Raw genomic sequence first — 8915 nt, forward strand, 5'->3', positions numbered from 1 at the left:
TTGATAAATTTTGGCATAAATATTTTTTTTTACATAAATTATTCAAAGTCTGTAATACTGACTCTAATTCAATAAAAACCATTTATCTGGTAGTATTAGGGTCAAGAAAAACATCCAAAAACCACAAATAGGTCAACTACATAACGGTCAACTACATAACGCAGTGAATCGTTATGTAGTTGACAAAAAGCATTATGTAGTTGACAATGCTGAATTAAATTCACTTTAAAATATGTTTCTAAAAAGTGTTATTTCAACCATGTTAACTGTTTTGAAAAAAGTGTGATGATTTTTATGGAAATATATATCAAGCAAAATGTAAACATTATTAAAAAAAAATTAGGGACCGAAACTAAATCCGTTATGTAGTTGACATATGTCCCATACTTGTTTCTATGTTATTTTTTAAAATATTTTTGTAGTAGCATTTAAGATTGCATATTTTTATTTCAGGTTGTATTGTTGTTAAACTATTCAATTTCACATATTAATTTGAAAATTGAATATTTTTTTGTATTGTTATTTCACAACTGAAATATCCACATTTTTTGAAAATGACCCATCTAGGCTTTGAGACTAGAGCAGACATTATCAGCCACGTTACAATGTGTTGGGAGTCTTTATCAAGCTTAATTTCGTCAAGTGTATAACTGTCTATGGGACTGGGAAAAACAGTTATAGAATGATAAACAGATGATTGAATTTTCTACGTATAGATTTTTGTAAAATATCCAGCTTCTCTTAATAATGTGAAGCTTTTCCTCATTTGTCGCACACACTCGATTGTGGCTGATATTTTACAATGTCAGTGTAGTTAACTGAATAAAACAGGCTATTATTTGAACTTGGAATTATTTTTAATTATGGAATTTGCATAATTTCTTGTGATGGAAATTTTTACTAAGTTCCATGTTTATTCTGTACTCAAATGTTCTGTGCTGTGCACAACACTTTCTATTACAAAGAAGATAGTACATTTTCAATAGAATGCTCTGTGCCGCGCACAACACTATCTATACAAAATACATTGTATGGAAAGTGTTGTGATCCTCTCAAAACATTATAATACATTTTTTTACTAAATAATCATGGAATTTATTAAAAATTTCCAGCACAAGAAATTATGCAAATTCCATAATTAAAAATAATTCCAAGTTCAAATAATAGCCTGTTATAATCTATACTTATCTGTCAGAAATAAAGGCAATAATAGAAATGATGTTAATCAGACTGAGATCAGGTCTTAAAATATATTTTTCGGTCTTTGAAAAGTCACATACAAGCTTATATATAGGATGCTAATCCCAACAGCACTTACATAATGATATATTATTGTAAAATGGTTTGCATTAAATACAAACAATATTGCTTTTATTTTAGTGCAATCAAAGTAGAATAAATATATTATACAAATACTCATAGTATGGCTTTAGGCATAAGCTGAAAAATTTCTAACATAGTTATTTCATCAATGACTCTTACACAACAAAGTATGATACAGTTCCTGAGATAGAGGCAATCAGGCTTTGCAATCATAAAAATTTCAAGTACAATAACAGCACTCGAACTCAGAAATCAAAATACTGGATTTGCTGATTCGCGAACAAAAGTTGTATTTGTAGTACTTTGAGAACTGAGTTGAGTTTATTCATCTGAAGTCTAGGATTTGAGGTCTATATTTGTTTTACTATTTCTATCATTTTGTCATAAGAATCTGATTCTGTACTCATGTTTATTAGGTGAAATGTTATTTGTTTTATTTTCACATCAGTTTAAAATTGAATGAACAAAAAGTAAAATCAAACTGAGGTTCACATTATCCATATTTGAATTATTTTTTTTGGGTCATGTGAGTTAACCGTTACTTAACGGTCACATATGAAATAAATATTAAACATCTTTGTTTCAATATTACAGTCTTACAAAACTGTTACTTTAAATATATAATTTCATATATAATAGAAGTATAAAGATGACTCTTAGCAATTTTGTTGTAAGAGCTACAATATGAAATGTTGACCAAATTCAACAACATGTATTCAAATCAACCCTAAGACAAATCTGTCTGTGTTGTCAAATCTTTGGTTATCTAACTTCCTGAAATATTGAATAGTTTATAGATCTTTCTTTATAAAGTAAATGCATTATTTACTAGTAATCTCTCTTATAAAGTTTGCTTTGTGTTTTGTTTTCAGAAGGTTACCAATTTAAAATGGTTCAACTGTACTTAAAATGCATTTTGAAACATATCAAACTGATCATGTGTAATTATTTTATATGTTAGGATATGTGTAATTATGACATATGCAAATCACAATTGTAACAAAATTGCTCCTAAATTTTGTTTTTTTGTCAATATACCATGAATTAGAAAATATCTGGTAAGTGTGCCATGATTATAATGAAGAAAAGAAAGGAGATTTTCTGCAAGCTGATCAATAAAAAGCAACAATCACTGCACAGTATACTGTAAAAAAAACCCTGGTTAAAATAAACAAAAGTTCACAGTCAGCATTAAACTGAGCTGTGAGAATACAAAAAGATTAGCAAACACAAGTGTCCTATCCCAGGTAGTGACAAATGGTATGTGCATGGCCTGAATAAACTCATAGCAAATACAAGTGTCCTATCGCAGGTAGTGACAAATGTTAAATGTATGGTCAGCATTAACACATCACACAAACATGTACTTCCACCCTACAGTAAGTACATGGGCCTTATAAAAAGGCAAAATTTACAAATCCATAAAAATAATCACAACTTTGGAAAACAAGTACAAAAAAGAGACAGTTATTCCTTATATTGGATATTCTTTTGTTCAATTTAAAAGCTCCAATTACCATTGGAAAATTTCTTTCCAGTAAATCTCACTGAATTTTAGCAAGCAATGTTAGAAAAGTAATTTTAAACTTTGTTATATACAGTATTTGACCTTGTTTTTAAAATGTCTGACATTTGTGACCTCTTTGATATATCTAGGTGTGACATTAACATGGTTTTTGCAGGAAGATTTGGCTAATCACTTTTGAAGTGATTAATATTGCATCTATTTCTAGATAAACTTAATTCAAACTGTCCTATTTTGGATAAATATCAGTTAAGTGGAATAATTTTCTTAGTAACAGCTGCAAAATGTTTGCTTTACATAATATACAATCTAGTAATCTGTGATTTTGTAATAAATTTATCAATATATATGAACTATAACAACAATCACTTACTAACATTGGGAATTGAACAAAATTTTCATCATGGACTTTAGGTGAAAAATGAGACCAATCGGAATTTATCAATTCTATAAAAAAAAAATATGATGATGAAATAATGCTGATGATGAACAAAATCAAAGAATATATCCAAAATGAAAAATTTAACTAACAAATATTCATTTACAGTTTTCTCTCGTGAGCTCAATTCAGATTAATTTAAGATTCACGAATTTATCTACAGTTATGTATCTGTACAAAGTTAGATTCAACAGGGAATGCATCCAATCATATTACGAGAATTTTTAAAATGTCCATGGTTTACTTCTCCAGCATGGCAAAAACTGTTGGGTGTTCAAGTTTTCACAGCTTTAAACTTGATGGGCAAATATGTTAGTGTTGAAGCTTTAAATTCATTTAACTTCATGTATGATACAAATATGAACAGTAAATTTTCAAATTAAGTCACAATAATGTAATCTACATTTTCAATTCATTTATATTTGGACTCTTAAAGGATTATGGAAAATTTTATTCTGTATACCCAATAATGAAAATAACATTACATTGTGTTGAATTTACATTGTTAAAGACTTTTTGGTGTGTGTTTTTAAAAACATTACCATGAATGCATTAGATTCTGAAAAAATGAATTGATTATTTGGTTAACTCATGAATGAATCTAACTGTTAAGAGCTTCTGAATATGAAATGATTAAAATGATACATGTATGCATATAAAATAATACTGAGGATTATAAAATGATTATTACAACATTAACAACACACATGGTCTGGCATTCAAGCCCTAACTATATAATAAATATCTTCTCTATGGAAAAATAATATATCTATTGCTATCTAAAACTCTGAACTCTTTATTCTAATTGTATAAAAATAAATAAAATTAAGGAATGTCTGCACCATCTATTTGAAAAAAAACTATCTAAATATTTTAAATCACTATCTCCATATCTCCATGAAGCAAGAACATGAGCAAGAATTAAAAAAATAATTTTGTGAGCAAGAATCCACACTTAACGAAAAATATTTTTTTACTTTAACTTAGCAGTTTTTTTTCATCCCCTTAAAAGGTAGCATGGGTTTTAATGATATACAAAAATTCTATCTTGTCTGAAGTTACATCATCAGTTTTCTATCGCATCTGACAGAAAATATAAACCTTGAGAGTGAAATGTAATAACAAGGCAACCAGCATTCTTTTCTGATATAAATAATTTTAAAATATAGCAAGTTTACAAAACCAATAAATGAAATATCCTTTTGACAGGTATTAATTATTTTTTCTTGTTTTTACTGCCACTTATAATAAAAAGAAACAAATACATTTTATTTCACTTTTACAAAATAACTTCTTCAACTTTTTGTTTGCATACTCTAATGCTGAGTTCACACGTAATTCGAATTCGATTCGCATTAACTGATTCCAATTAGTTTAATTCGCATTCGAAACGTTTAACATCTTAACGTCAATTCTAATTCGAATTACAATGCGCATCAAATTCGCTAATACTGTCTAAACGACGTTAACTTTTAATTCATATTAACAAAAACATATTTCTAATTTAAATCATAAAGTTCTTATATCAAATCTATACATAGCCGAAAGAATCTGACAGAATTACCATAATAATACTGATCTACCAAATTGTACTTACAAAAAAAATATCTCTGAATATACTTCAGGTGCTTTTTGTTAATGTCTCATAAAATTTAGAAGATAAGTTTGTTTTATTGTAGGTCAGCATCGCAATGATACGATATATATATTTCTAACTTAACATCAGCTTTGCAATGATAAGATATATATATTTTCAACTGGACAATCAATCCACCAATTTAAGTATGGTATAAAATCAGTAATGAAAGAAGAAGTTTAGATTTCTTATTTCAACCAGGGCGCAGCTTTATACGACCGCAGAGGTTGAACCCCTGAACAGTTGGGGCAAGTATGAACAAAACATTCAAGCGTGATACAGCTCTGAATTTGGATTGTGATCAAATTTTTGACATTATATGGGTTTTTTACACAAAACAAATGTCAAGATTTTACAAATCAATTAAAGATTTCTTCTTCAAACTTATTTGAATCTAAAATTAAATAGTTGACGCAGCATAGGTTTCTGACACAGAATGAATGTGGTCTAATGAACTTAAAATTTTTTTTTGCCTTTGAGCAATTCACTATGCTGTTGAATATTAATCCTCTCAAAAAAATGTTTGAAGAAATTTTCTTTTTATTTATGAAATCTGAAATGAGAAAAATTTACCCCCCCCCTTTTTTTTTTCACATCCCCCTTTCCCTTTTTTCAAAACTGATATTAATTCAAATTTCTAATGGCGTTTGCAACAATAACTACTCTTAAATACATCATAAAATATTAAAATGTAAAATAAAGTGCTTGTTATCACTGAATGGTAAAGATTGGTTGGTAGTAAAAGTGAATATACATTGTATATTGTATAAAACAATGATTTAAGTTGATTCAACTACTATTCTGAACAAAGAAAGATAACTCCAATTGAAAATTTCTTGCTATTGTACAATATTGTGCAATTAGATATTTCTTGCTATTGCGCAATACTGTGCAATTGAAAATATTTGCTATTGAACAATACTGTGCAATTAAAGATTTCTTGCTATTGCGCAATACTGTACTTAATATAATAATTTTGGATCCTGATTTGAACCAACTTGAAAACTGGGTCCATAATCAAAAATGTAAGTACATGTTTAGATTCAGCATATTAAAATAGCCTAAGAATTCATTTTTTGTTAAAATCAAACTTAGTTTAATTTTGGACCCTTTGAACTTTAATGTAGACCAATTTGAAAACAGGACCAAAAGTAAGAATCTACATACACAGTTAGATTTGGCAAATCAAAGAACCCCAATTATTCAATTTTTGATGAAATCAAACAAAGTTTAATTTTGGACCCCGATTTGGACCAACTTGAAAACTGGACCAATAATAAAAAATCTAAGTACATTTTTATATTCAGCATATCAAAGAACCCCAAGGATTCAAGTTTTGTTAAAATCAAACTAAGTTTAATTTTGGACCCTTTGGACCTTAATGTAGACCAATTTGAAAACGGGACTAAAACTTAAGAATCTACATACACAGTTAGATTCGGCATATCAAAGAACCCCAATTATTCATTTTTTGATGAAATCAAACAAAGTTCAATTTTGGACCATTTGGGCCCCTTATTCCTAAACTGTTGAGACCAAAACTCCCAAAATCAAACCCAACCTTCCTTTTATGGTCATAAACCTTGTGTTTAAATTTCATAGATTTCTATTTACTTATACTTAAGTTATGGTGCGAAAACTAAGAATAATGCTTATTTGGACCCCTTTTTGGCCCCTAATTCCTAAACTGTTGGGACCTCAACTCCAAAAATCAATCCCAATCTTCCTTTTGTGGTCATAAACCTTGTGTTCACATTTCATTGACTTTTATTTACTTATACTAAAGTTATTGTGCGAAAACCAAGAAAATGCTTATTTGGCCCCTAATTCCTAAAATATTGGGACCAAAACTCCCAAAATCAATCCCAACCTTCCTTTTGTGGTCATAAACCTTGTGTTAAAATTTTCATAGATTTCTATTCACTTTTACTAAAGTTAGAGTGCGAAAACTAAAAGTATTCGGGCGACGACGATGACGATGCCAACATCATACCAATATACGACCAAAAATTTTTCAATTTTTGCAGTCGTATAAAAAGCTAGTTGAACAGACTAAAACCTTATAGTTACATTTTAAGCATCAAGCAATATTACACTTTATTAAGTTTCAGTGACAAATAACTACCACTGAAAATTTATCCCTGATCACTAAACAACTGTACACACAGGGTTTTGACTTGAACCAGATTATTACTTAATTATTGTAATTTTAGGAAATTCTGCACACAGATGCATACATAAGATTTCGGAATGCTATTTCTATTCATTGCAATACTATCATAGTCACACTATTAACATTAAAAAACTAGAGGCTCTAAAGAGCCTGTGTCGCTCACCTTGGTCTATGTGCATATTAAACAAAGGACACAAATGGATTCATGACAAAATTGTATTTTGGTGATGGTGATGTGTTTGAAGTTCTTACTTTACTGAACGATTTTGCTTCTTACAATTATATCTATAATGAACTTTGCCCATTAGTAACAGAGAACTATATTTGGTAAAAATTTACATATATTTACCAAATTAATGAAAATTGTTAAAAATTTACTATAAAGGGCAATAACTCCTTAAGGGGTCAATTGACCATTTAGTTCATGTTGACTTATTTGTAGATCTTACTTTGCTGAACATTATTGCTGTTTACAGTTTATCGCTATCTATAATAGTATTCAAGATAACCAAAAACAGCAAAATTTCTTTAAAAATTACCAATTGGAGGGCAGCAACCCAACAACCAGTTGTCCAATTCATCTGAAAAATTCAGGGCAGATAGATATTGACTTGATTAACAATTTAACTTCTTGTCAGATTTGCTCTAGATGCTTTGAATTCATAGTTATAAGCCAAAAACTGCATTTTACCCCTATGTTCTATTTTTAGCCGTGGCGGCCATCTTGGTTGAATGGCCAGGTCATCGGACACATTTTTCAAACTAGATACCCCAAAGATGATTGTGGCCTAGTAGTTTCAGTGGAGATTTTGTAAAAGATTACTTAGATTTATGAAAAATGGTTAAAGATTGACTATAAAGGGCAATAACTCCTAAAGGGGTCAACTGACCATTTTGGTCATGCTGACTTATTTGTAGATCTTACTTTGCTGAACATTATTGCTGTTTACAATTTATCTCTATCTATAATAATATTCAAGATAATAACCAAAAACAGCAAAATTTCCTCAAAATTACCAATTCAGGGGCAGCAACCCAACAACCGATTGACCAATTCATCTGAAAATTTCAGGGCAGATAGATCTTGACCTGATAAACATTTTTATCCCACCCATGTCAGATTTCCTCAAAATGCTTTGGTTTTTGAGTTATAAGCCAAAAACTGCATTTTACCCCTATGTTCTATTTTTAGCGGTGGCGGCCATCTTGGTTGGTTGACCAGGTCACGCCACCCTTTTTTTAAACTAGATACCCCAAAGATGATTGTGGCCAAGTTTGGATTAATTTGGCCCAGTAGTTTCAGAGGAGAAGATTTTTGTAAAAGATTAATTTAATTTATGAAAAATGGTTAAAATTGACTATAAAGGGCAATAACTCCTAAACGGGTCAACTGACCATTTTGGTCATGTTGACTTATTTGTAGATCTTACTTTGCTGAACATTATTGCTGTTTACAGTTTATCTCTATCTATAATAATATTCAAGATAATAACCAAAAACAGCCAAATTTCCTCAAAATTACCAATTCAGGGGCAGCAACCCAACAACCGATTGACTGATTCATTTGAAAATTTCAGGGCAGATAGATCTTGACCTGATTAACATTTTTATCCCGTCAGATTTCCTCAAAATGCTTTGGGTTTTGAGTTATAAGCCAAAAACTGCATTTTACCCCTTTGTTCTATTTTTAGCCGTGGCGGCCATCTTGGTTGGATGACCAGGTCACGCCACACATTTTTTAAACTAGATACCCCAAAGATGATTGTGGCCAAGTTTGGATTAATTTGGCCCAGTAGTTTCAGAGGAGAAGATTTTTGTA

Source organism: Mytilus edulis, chromosome 4, assembly GCF_963676685.1.
Source record: "Mytilus edulis chromosome 4, xbMytEdul2.2, whole genome shotgun sequence".
In the NCBI taxonomy this organism is placed as follows: domain Eukaryota; kingdom Metazoa; phylum Mollusca; class Bivalvia; order Mytilida; family Mytilidae; genus Mytilus; species Mytilus edulis.